This window comes from Crinia signifera, chromosome 2, assembly GCF_055691185.1.
Source record: "Crinia signifera chromosome 2, ASM5569118v1, whole genome shotgun sequence".
NCBI classification, from domain to species: domain Eukaryota; kingdom Metazoa; phylum Chordata; class Amphibia; order Anura; family Myobatrachidae; genus Crinia; species Crinia signifera.
Genome location: NC_139218.1, coordinates 316,639,827 through 316,652,685, shown reverse-complemented (window position 1 = coordinate 316,652,685; position 12,859 = coordinate 316,639,827).

Here is a 12,859-nt window from a genome sequence, read left to right as displayed (position 1 = left end):
ACAGGCAGTGGTGACTCAGACCTTGCTGTAGCGCTATTTGCCGCCGGGCGGGAAGCGCTGCTGATTCTGAAAATTCTGGCCGGACGTTGATTGGCCGGACGCTCAGCCAATCAGTGTCCGGCCAGTCTTTTCAAAATCTGCAGCGCTTCCTGCCCGGCAGCAAATAGCGCTACATCAAGTTCTGAGCGAGCTGCCTGGACGGACAACGCTGACAGCTGCTGCCTGGATCCCCACCACACACCGCTACATCAAGCTCCCAGCCCCCCCCCCCGCTGCCTGGATCACCGCCGCCACCGATGAGTCGCCTAGACAGATGCCGCTGACAGCTGCTGCCCGGATCCCCGCCACACAACTCCCAGCCCTCCTCTGCTGCTGCACATAGGTGGGTGGAGGGGGGCCCTAAAAATTATTTTGCCCAGGGGCCCAGTAGATTGTTAAGACGGCCCTGCGGTGCATACATGCCCCTGAGTCCCAGGGAGCCTGGAGTACCTGTATTAGTACATATGAAAATGCGGGGAAACCCCCAAAACAGGGGCCTTAATTTGGTTCATTCTTTCTTACAAAATCCTTCTTAGATGGACAAAACCATGTGCACATGTAACATGTGCAGAGAGAATTAGATTTGGGTGAGTAATTTTGTTTCTGTGCAGGTAAAATACTGACTGCTTTATTTTTACACTGCAATATAGATCTCACTTTGAAGTAAAACCCCACCCAAATCTAATTCTCTCTGCACAAGTAACATCTGCCCCACCTGCAGTGCACATGGTTTTGTCCATCTAAGAAGGATTTTGTCAGAAAGAATGAACCAAAATAAGGCCCCAGGTGTTTTAGCCCATTTTTCAGTACATCCCCCCCTTAGAGCGGAAGCAGAAGATTGGAAATGTAAAAAAATTGCTTATTGTGTAGGACCTATATCAGGACCGGTATAAAAATTATCAGGATTGTGAGCTCCACGAAAAAGTGCATAATGTGTACTGTAGCTAGCTGTAGATTTCTGTCACTGAAAGCAGGTGGGATATTTTATGACTTGGCAATAGTAAATAGTGTCACATGCTGCTATTACAGACAAGTGTTGTGTGAGTTAAAATACATAATTATTATTATTATAAGTAGAGATTTGTTTGCAATGTTGTATAGAGCTAACTAAATAAAGAACTTTAGAATGCAGTAAGTACTCCCTCTACTGCTTATACAAGGAAATGCAAATGTATTTACATTAGGAGTAATGCCACATAGCTGGATAATTCCTGCACACTTTTAGGCAGGGGTATTTTCAGAGAGGAGCAACCTCATACCCTCCAACATGACCCATTTCATTAGGTACAAAATGCTCTGTTCCTGGACTTCCCTGCCAGTGGCAGTTACAGAGGTGCGGCTCCAGCACAGTCCAAAATTCAAAGAGGAGGGGGGTCACATCAACTGTCGATGAGTCCAAGACAGTGATATTTGGGGTGGCAGTAGGTGCATACTTGCCTACTTTTGATTTCACCTCTCTGGGAGAAGCCCAGAGAGAGGCAACACATCAGGGGTGCGGGGACAAAGCTGACATAATTTGTCCCCGCCCCCCCAATGCCGAAAAATGGCGTGATTCGCGGGCCGCGGAGAGGGGGCTTTAATGGCGCAAAATGCTGTGATCGCGTCATTTAAGCCCCGCCCCTCGTCGCAGACCCGCGATTTATGGTAATTAAAACAGTGGGCAAGGGGGAGCTGGGGCTATCACTAGAAAGGGGGAGACTTGTCCACCTTCCCGGGGGCCGGGAGAAATACCCGATTTTCGGGAGGCTCCCGGCCATTCCGGGAGGGAGGCAAACCTGAGGTGGTGTGGCTCCCCTTTTTGAATATTGGACTGTTCTGCAGGCTCACGTCTGTAACTGCCACTGGCAGGAAAATCTAGGAACAGAGCATTTTGTACCTAATTGAATGAGTCATGTTGGAGGGTATGCAGCCTCCTCCGTCAGGTTCCCGCCAGCAGCAGTGCAGTGCTACAGAGTCTGAGTTCTAGAGGGCTTAGACCTGGGGTAGCCAACTCCAGTCCTCGACAGTTACAAACAGTTAATGTTTTCCAGATCTCCTAACAGAATCACAAGTGAAGTAATTAGCTCCACCTGTGGATCTTTTAAAATGTGTCAGCAAGTAATAAGTGCAGCTGTGCAGCAGCTAGGTTGTCTGGAATATGTGAACTGTTGGTAGCTCTCAAGGACTGGAGTTGGCTACCACTTGGCTTAGACTAATGCACATGAATAGATCTCTGGAAAAATGATGTGGCGGCCATTTTTCTGGTGATTTCCGCAACTCTGTGATATCTCCTGTGCTACATGAATGATGAATGAGTTTGACATTTAATTTATACAAAAGTAGGTGAAAATGTTAAATTTCACCTGCTTTTGTAGAAAGTGAGGATGAAAAGACCATTTCATGGGTACTTATTTCCTAGCATGGCGCCCATCGCAAAAGATTGTATGCCTTAATTAAGGCATACATTCTATACAATTGAAAAGATTTTTAATTGTATGTACAATATCGCATCTTATGGATCTCATGGATCTTATGTACAATATCGCATCTTATGGATCTCATCTTATGGATCTCATGGATCCGCCGCGAGGGGCGGTGGCACGCGTCCTCTGACCTTTTCATACCCCCACTATCCACGTCGGCGTGGAGTTGATTTTATATAGTGTGGCGAGCGTAGAGAGCCACCGAGCCCGAAGCGCGGCGAGCGCAGCAAGCCCCGCGAAGGGACGCGTAATACCTGTGAAGTAATGCGCGTCCCCTCGCGGTGCTCGCTGCGCTCGCCACGCTTCGGGCTCGGTGGCTCGCTGCGCTCGCCACACTATATAAATTCAACTCCACGCCGACGTGGATAGTGGGAGTATGAAAAGGTCGGAGGACGCGTACCGCTGCGCTCGCCACACTTCGGGTTGGCATCAATAGTGGGGTGGTGTTAACAATGGGGGGGGGGGGGCATTTCACCCATGAGGGGGGAGGGGTATCAATTAAAATTGGGGTTTTGGGGGCTTTTTACATTGGAATCAATGTAAAATTGGGTCTCAGGGACCATTTCACATTGATTCCAATGTAAAAATCTCGTCAATCGCATCGCATGCATCTTATGCTGCACAAACACATAAGATGCATGCAATGCTTGCGATATCGGCCCGACACATACAATCTAGATCGTGGGCGCCGTGCTAGGAAACAAGTACCCATTCATGTTTAATGTGTATTGTTGAAATATCTGCCAATATGTTATCATGGGATAGGTCATGTATGCAGTATAAAACACAAGATTACAATGCAAGCACGCGTTAGTGTACCACCTTTGTCTGGCATGTTACAAATTTAGATTATAGGGCCAAATCCTTTTATTTCATTGGAGATTTTGTTAATCAGGAATTTGGAAATTGTGAAGTAATTTTATATTCAAATAGGACTGGATAAAATTATGCATGTTATGAGTTAATTAGAAGAAAATCACATCACATTTGCACAAATTGAAGTTTATAGTAAAATATTGCACACAAACTGCACATTCCACACTGTTAAGGCCCATACACACTTAGCAATTTATTATTATTATTATTATTATTATTATTATTAATATTATTGTTTACTTATATGGCACCACAAAGGTTTCATAGCGCCTAACAATACATAAATGAGCAAAAAACACATAACCAATTACTGTACAAGGCAATTTAGGACAAGTACATGCTTAATATAGATAGTTGCACCAGGGGACAGGACACTGAAGCAATTATCAGGGTGGCAGAGGTTTATATATTCTAAGAAAGGCACATGAGGAGAGAGGGCCCTGCTCGTGAGAGCTTACCTTCTTGGCCAGCGATACCCGACTAGCGATGATACGCGCTCCCGCATTATTGCTAGAAAGGTGGTTCGTCTGCTGGTTTTACCAGCATGTTTTGCAATGATGATCCATATTTCAGCTATCATCTCTCAGTGTGTACGGCCAGTGGTGTAACTACCGAGGGTGCAGGGGGTGCAGCTTCTACGGGGCCCGTGCTGTTCCTAGGGCCTGCAGCTCCCCCTGCACCCAGTTGCACTAAAAGTTTAGGCAAAAAAGAGCATGAAGTGAACCTCAGCCGCCGTCAGCGCCCTAGCGATGGACATGATTTGTCTCTCTAAAAACCACAGTCCCCCTGGGTTGCCGGAAAGGTTGCCCCTCCATGGCGCCTCCCTCCTCCAACAGCCGCGCCTGCAGCCCTGCACTAAACTTGAGGAGAAGCAATCCTCTCCCCCCGCCCAGCAGAGCCGTCGCCGACCTCCTCAAGAAGCCGCATGCGCGTCCTGCAGCCCTGCACCGAACTTGAGGGGACACCATCCTCTTCCCCGCCCAACAGAGCCGACGCCGACCTCCAGCAGCTGCATCCCAAGCCTACACCGACCATGAGCCAGGGAAGCTGTGCTAGGGCTAGGCCTGCAGTGTTGCCTCCTGCTTCCACGCAGGGATGAGTCCACTCTGTGTCCAGCTTGGATTCCCCTTTCGCTGCCCTCCCCCTTCGTCCTGTGCCAGGATCTACTGACACTCTTCAGGCTGCAGCTCTCGGTAAGTGCCAGAGAGCCCTGTACATACCTACCGCCATGTTTGCATATGTGTGAAACGATATCACCCCTACCCATCTGTGTGTGACCCCCCCCCACCATCCTAATCCCCTGTGTTACCCCCTGTAACTTTTCCTCTGTGTGCGTGTGTGACTCCCTGTTCCACACAGCCCCTGTGTGTGTGACACCTTCTCCCCCCTATCACCTTAACCCCAGTGTGTGAACTCCTGTACCCCATTCATGTGTGTATGACCCCCCTGTAATCCCTACCCCTGTGTGAGTGAAATCTTGTCCCCTTCATTCTTTCTCCTGTGTGAGACACTCTTTGTATGACATTGTTTACACCCACTATCCCTGTGTGTGTGACCCCCCTACCCCTGTGTGATTGTTTTTGTGACACCTTTCACCCCACACTACCTGATTTTTTTTTGTCACCCTGTGCGTCCCCTCATTCTACAAGGGGGGCCCTTTCAAAAGTTTGCAATGGGGCCCTGACAGTTCTAGTTACGCCTCTGTGTACGGTGCTGGTTGATGAGGACTGAAAGATGAGTTAGAGCCCGTCTAGCGGCCCCTCCTCCTCCCTCCCCCTGCACCACATAGAGCACACTTTATGCGTCACCTCGGCCCGCCCTCCTCCCTCCCCCTGCACCACACTGAGCACACTACATGGCGCACGGCTGCCCGCCTGCTCCCTCCCCTGCTCCATTCAGAGCACAGTACATGCTGCCTGCCTGTTCCCTCACCCTGCTCCACACGGAGCACAGTACACGCCACCCGGCTTACCACCCACTCCCTCCCGCTGCTTCCCCGCACGCTACAGCAGCAGTCGCTACACCACCCACCAATGTGTAATTTAGCAAAAAGCCAGTAATACATACATTACTGGCACCACTGCCCACCAATGCACATTTATTTATATGGCATTAATATATACATTGCTGGCACAATTCAGCAATGTATATGTTACTGGCACCACTTCCCACCATTGCACGTTTATTTATATGCCAGTAATATATACATTGCTGGCACAGGCCAGCAATGTTTATGTTACTGGCACTATTGCTCACTAATGCACAATTATTTATATTCCAGTAATATATACATTGCTGGCGCAGGCCAGCAATGTTTATGTTACTGCCACCATTGCCCACCAATGCACATTAGTTTACAAGACTAGCAGGGCGCTGCACCCCACACTCGCTGCCCACCAGTCCACCCACCGAATGCTGTCCACCGCAGAGGCACTCTGACAGCATTATCGAGACCCTGCACCCTGGCCACCGCCACAGAGTACTCCTGAACCTCTAGTGTCTGTCACACTGACAGACGCTAGGGTGCAGGAAGACCTCTAGTGGCTGTCTCCTTTGCTACGGTGGTCATCTTTGGAGGGGCGCAGGGTCTCTGTGATGCGGTCAGAGACTCTGCACCTCCACGGCATTGACGGACGGGCAATAAAAACATTGAACTCCACCTGGGTAAAGCGCATTTAACTCCCACATTTAACTTACAGCGCAGACCTGTAAAAGCGGTAGTCCAGACTCCAGCTAGTCTGATCAGGTGGTGTGCTTTGAAGCCCCGGCGGTGCGGAGACCCGGCAAGGTGAAGACTTGGTGTAGAGGACACACACCATGCTGCCAGAGGTACGTCATCTGCCCTGGGGGGGGGGGGGGGGGGGTGTACACAGCGGCACCTTTACTGGGTGTGTGTGTGTGTGGGGGGGGGGGGGGGGTAAATACACAGCGGCACCTGTAAGTAATGGGGGCTAAGTAGCAGTTATATAGCTCCATCTCTTTCTCTCTCTCTCTGTCTCCAACCCCTCTCTCCTACCTGTGCTCTCTCTCTCTCTAGCCTTGTCTCTTCCCGACACCCTCTCTGATAGTCTATCTCCCCAACTCTACCCTACACTGTTTCGCTCCTGACACCCTCTCTCCCTCTTTCTTCTGGCACAAGCCCCCCCCACACACACACACACACACATGCAGGGGGGGGGGCCCGTCCAAGATTTTGCTATGGGGCCCACGTAGTTCTAGTGACGCCTCTGCTGTGTGCCCTCTCACCCTGCGTCCTTTCCCACCCTGCACCCCCTCTCAACCTGCATCCCCCCCTCAACCTGCATACCCCCTCACCCTGTGTCCTCTTCCACCCTGCATCTCCACACTAACCGTGTCCTCTTCCTCCCTGCATCCCCTCTCACCCTGCACCCTCTTCCTACCCTGCAGCCCCCTCACAACATGCTTCCCCCCTCAAGCTACCTCCTCAGTCACCATGCACCCTTATCTCTCACTCTGTGTTCTCTTCCACTCTGCACCCTCTCCAACTCTGCACCCCCTCCCCCTGCATCCCTACTCTCACCCTGCGCCCCACTCTTACCCTGTGAGCTTATTGTTAAAATAAATGCTTCTGGGCCTTCCATGGAACAATGTCCAATAAAACTCTGCATGAAATGCTGCCACTCTGGATTTATTTGCTTCAATGTTATAGGCATTACCTGAAGACGGGGAAACCCAAAATGTTCAATTAAATAAAGGTGTTTAAAGCTATAGCAGAGACTCAGAGTGATGGCATTTCATGCAGAGTTCTAGCTTTATCTCTCTCTCGCTCTCTATCTCTATGGGCCTTATTCTAGTTCACTCTTTCTGACAAAAATCTTCTTAGATGGACAAAACCATGTGCACTGCAGGTGGGGCAGATGTTACTTGTGCAGAGAGAATCTTGTAAATGTATCTGTCTCTCATTCCTTTTTTCCCCAAAAATGTAACACTAATGTGGGCTAGGTGAAATGAGGGAGATTGCTAGACTAATGAGGGAGAGAGGGAAATTGCTGTTATTTCAGGGAGTCTCCTGCAGAATGCAGCAGGGTAGGCAGCTATGAACTAATTGTATACTGTATGTACTAATATATGTGATTAGTATCTTGCAAAGGGCAGCTATCCCTATAAGAGCTGCCCTCTGCAATGCACTCCGATGCCTGATGGGAGGAGGTCCGTTTTTGGGGGTGACACCATGAGTTACTACACCAGGTGACCCCAACCCTAGTGATGCCTCTGCTTCTGGGTACTGATTTACACTATCCAGTAGGACCTCTAGCATTTATCCACATGTAAAGTAGGACCTCTAGCATCTGTCTCCTTCACAGAGGCAGGCCATTTTTGGAGGGATATTTTCAGCAGATTCCATATGGACGGAGGTATATTCTCGGTGATACACAGGAAAGCTACTCTAATTCAAACAACATATGTCTCCAAAATATCAAGAATTTGTGGGTCTTTAGTAATAGGAAAAGGCATTGCTAATAAGCAATTAAGTTTTCATAGAACAAAAAAGACCAGTTTAAAAGGAAAGAAAACTCACATTCTGGAGAATCGCATATTGCCAGTCACCATAGAAGGTAAAACCTTTAGTGTCTTCCCTCAGCAACATTGTCGTTTTAAAACTGTCTGGCAAATTCCCTTTGAATCCCTACAGCCAGTGGTCGAAGTGGGGCGGTATGGGACGGTATGCCATACCGCCACTTTCATATGGGGGTTAAAAAAAAAAAGGAAGCCTGGCAGCCGCATATCTTTCCTGAGCGGCCCGGCCAATGACTGATCGGAGAAAGCAGGCGCCGGGGGTGGGGTGGATGTGCAGTTAGGTTACTGCCCGCCACTAGCTAGAAACAATTTCTCTGAATAACTGCTGCTCCCTCCCTCCTTCTTCAGCACAGCCGCGCAGCTCACCCGCAGTGACAGCGGAGTGAGCCAGATCCCCAGCGTGGAGGTCAGCAGGGTGACCCAGATGACCTCCGTGCCGGGGACCCGGCTCACTCCGCTGTCACTGCGGCTGAGCTGTGCGGCTGTGCTGAAGAAGGAGGGAGGGAGCAGCAGGTATTCAGAGAAATTGTTTCTGCTGGCCGAAGGGTGACCCGGATGACCTCCGTGCCGGGGACCCGGTTCACTCCGCTGTCACTGTGGGTGAGCTGTGTGACTGTGCTGAAGAAGGAGGGAGCAGGTATTAAGTGAAATTGTTTCTTCTGGCCGAAGGCTTAGGGTGGGGGGCATAGGCGGAGACATCTCTGAAGCAGAGGAAGGAGAGCGGAGAGTGTGCGTTGGCGGGCTGATATGTCCTACACGCCGGGGGAGAGGTGAGCCGGCGGTGATGGAGACAGGGACCAGAGACACCCTCCCAGCCAGCGGCAGCCAAGTGACCGGAGGGGCAACTGAGTGCGGTGGTGCCTGCACTAGTTTGCCCTCTCTGGCGGACATCAGAGAACCGGAGTAGACCGCCCACGTATGTGCCCAGCTACTGAGGCAGCAGACGGCGAGGTGGGGAACGGCAGCATGACCCGGAGCGGGAGTTCGTGACGGGCAGGAGCCTGCAACTTGATGCAGCATCCAGGTATACCCCACCACGCAGTGCCCACTCGCCCACTCTCACCCCTGAACAGTGCCAGCAAGCCGCACACCCAGTAAGGCCACAGCAGTGCATTCCCCACACACCAAGACCCCAGCCTGGTGGTTATCAGTGTCAGCAGGACTCTGGTGAATCCCTCTTGTAGTTAGGGGCCCCATAACCCCCACCAGGAGTTCCAGGGAAGCGGGTAGTGTATCTGGACAAGAGGACACCCCATACGGGGAAGAGTAAAGCTGCCAGACAAAAAGGCATTGCGGTGTGCGGCATATGTATAATGGAAATCACGTGTGTGGCATATGGATAATGGGCATCACGGTGTGTGACCTATGTATAATGGGCTCATTATACATATGCCACACACCGTGATGCCGATTATACATTTGCCACACACTGTGATGCCCAATATACATATGTCGCTCTCTTCTTGTCCCCGCTGTCACTCTCTCTGTGTTCCCGCTGTCACTCTCCCTGGGCCTTATTCTAGTTCACTCAGAGGCAAATTCCTTCTTAGCTGGACAAAGCCATGTGCACTGCAGGTGGGGCAGATGTAACATGTGCAGAGAGAATTACATTTGGGTGGGGTTTTTCTTCAAAGTGAGATCTATATTGCAGTGTAAAAATAAAGCAGTCAGTATTTTCCCTGCACAGAAACAAAATAACTCACCCAAAGCTAAATCTCTCTGCACATGTTACATCTGCCCCCCTGCAGTGCACATGGTTTTGCTAAGCTAAGAAGGAATTTGCCTCAAAGAGTGAACTAGAATAAGGCCCCCTGTCCGTTTGTCCTTGCTGTCCTTGAATTTTGGCTCATACCACGTGGCACAATGTGTAAGGGGCACTAGTATTAGCTAGTATAAGGGGTCCTACTAGTGTGGTGTATAAGGGGTATGTGGTGTGGTACGCTACACTTAAAGACATGCCCCCTTTTCAGTGGCCACACCCCCTTTTTCCTGGAGCGCGCGTGCCTTCGGCGCGCGTATAACTAAATTTTTTATTTTTCCATACCCCCACTTTCAAATTTCCACTTCGAGCACTGCCTACAGCCCAATCCATTTACCCCTTGTGGAAATATGTATATGTCCAAAATAAAGCTTTAGCTATATATCTAGTGTGGTCTACCCACAAAACATTTCAGAAATAAAATAGTTAATACGTATAGTTACTTCAGGTGTTGTTCAAAGTAAATATATTACTAAAATGTCTGGATCCCTTACAAGCCAAAGTGCAGGATGTGCAGTTATTTATTAAGCAGGCAAAGCTCCAGTAAAGGTCAGATTTCATGGCAGCTGCCAAGGGAAAGTGCCCTAGGTAAAGTCACAAGTTGTCAGCTTGCACTATCTCTAAGCTGTGCCACCTTCTTGTGACAGCTGTTTCAGAGAGCCTCGTGGACTTTTATATGGGCAGGTGACTATGTATAAGCTAAGCAAGCTAGTTTTATTTTCTTTAAAAAGCATGGAGAATTATGGCCAGTCATAACCAAGCAACACAGAAGCCGGCAAATAAGGGCAAAGGCATTCCTTCTATGTGGCAGTCTCTCCTTTTTTAATTAAAGGGACTTGGAGATAAATCTTTTGGCAGGCTCAGCCTGCATGGTGGAGCTGCAAATTTCAAATGGGGAGCCAGACGCAATGCCACCCCAAACTCTCAAACATCGCTAGCCGGGACTCAATGGCAGTGGGTATGGCTCTGCTATTTTCATTTTGGCCTTTGCTGTAACCCCACCTCTGAAGCCTCCACCAATTGCCACAGTAACTTCCTCTCAGCCCCATCCTAAAAGGATTGAATGCATAATGCATATTTATGGCTGCAAATCTTCCTGCAGCCCAATCTCAGGGGGCTCAGGGCTCTGCCTCTCACCATTTCAAAATAAAGTGACAATAATTGTGTAAGTAATATTTTTTTCTGCCCCCTAGCAGGGTGTGTTGTGGCATGGGCCACAGTGCAGAGCTATTAGGGGTCAAGGGTGCAGGTGGAGGGGGGAGAGGATAGGAGGAGCGAGACGACTACTTTGCCCATTCTCTCTACCTGTTGCCTCCTGTCCTGACCATCCCTTCCATGCTCACTTCTTGCCTTCATGCCTCCTTACCTGCACCTCATGTCACCTGTCTGTCTCCCCCTCCCTCTAGATTGTAAGCTCCTTAGAGCAGGGCCCTCCTCCCTCCTGTTCTCACAGCACCCTTCTTGCATTTCAACTACAGCTCTCTTACTCACCTGCAATCTACACCTGCATCTCTTCTCACTCACTTCCCTATATCTCAGCTGTATTGTTTACTAAGAATTGTACAGTTAATTGTGCTCTGTTTTTGTTCTTCTGTTGCTGTTATGTCTAGTTCTGTGTACCCCAGGGCCGGTGCCACCACTCGGCAGCTTTAGGCATTTGACTGGGGGCGCCAGCCACTGGAGGGCAGAACTTGGAGCAGGTGCCGCAACACTCTACCCCTCCCCCCTACCTGGGGCTTTCTGATGTCTTGCACCGGCCCTGGTGTACCATTTACTGTTCTAATATGTTTTATATGTGCGGCGCAGCGTACCACTTGTGGCGCCTTATAAATAAAACTATAATAATAATCAATGCGAGAGCCCCAATAGCTCCCTCTACATGGGACAGCGTAAGGTAAGTAGGACTACCCAGTATGGGAGCATGTGGTGAGGAGTCATGATAGTTGGGATGAGGAGGACAACAGAGATGGGGTCTTTAAACCATCACGGTTGCTTGAGTAACTTGGGACAATAACAAGAATTTATATCAATTTTGCTTCAATGTTTTAACCAATATTAAATTGTAATTTGTAAGTAAACATGATCATGATGATTAAGGACTGCAGTGTCAGGATCAGAGGTAATGTGATGGCGCATGTACATATTGCCTGGTGACACTTTGGTACCCACTTGCATCACTCATGTTCCCAAGCAACTGTAATTGTTTGATATCTGCAACATTCAAATTTTCTTTCAATGAAGCTAGCTAAGATGTCTACAATTCTACCACATATTACATAACTCCACACAACGTGCCTGAATGTAAAACTTATTTGCATTATTTCTCTCATAGCAAATGTTTATATTTTGCGTAATGTATCTATTTTCCATGCTTACAACATAAATGGTCTGGTTTATGGCACTCACTCGTGTATGTGTAATAATCAAAATGTATTCAAATTATTTCAGTTAACTATTCTGACCAATCCCCGTCTGCAACTCACGGATGCGCCACCTGCACGATCACACAAAATCAGCAGGCTATATTGTTACAGCCTGCTCAGAGTCCCAGCCCTGGGCCCCTTATGCCAACCTCTCACTGCTGTTATAAAAGTACCTACCACCATAAGCCTTCTTGTCAGTGTTGCAGCCTCATGCTGCTCACTGCACCTCAGGCTGGTGGCTCCTCTGCTATCTTTACTGGCGTAGTGTAATGTTATTATGTCACGTCATGCTGTACAATTACATTTTTTTTACAGTTTGGCCGTGGCTACACTTCATACATACATACATACATACATACACATAATGTGCTCAGAAGCAGCAGTTAGGTAATTAAACATTTTGGTGGGCGTGGGGAAGGGGCATTGCCACATATTAGTACCAATTCACATTACACCACATACTGCGCCCTTAGACACACTGTGCCAGGATTACGCACACTGTAATAGCCATTATACATCGTCACACACCGTAATGCCAATTACATATTATACAACACACCATAATGCCCATTACATATTAAGCCACACATCGTAATGGCCATTGCATAGTACCCTGCACACTATAATGCCTGTTACATATTATGCCACACACCGTAATGCCCATTACATATTATACCACACAACATACTGCCCATTACATATTATACAGCACACAGTAAGGCCCATTACATATTATACAGCACATTGTAATGCCTATGACA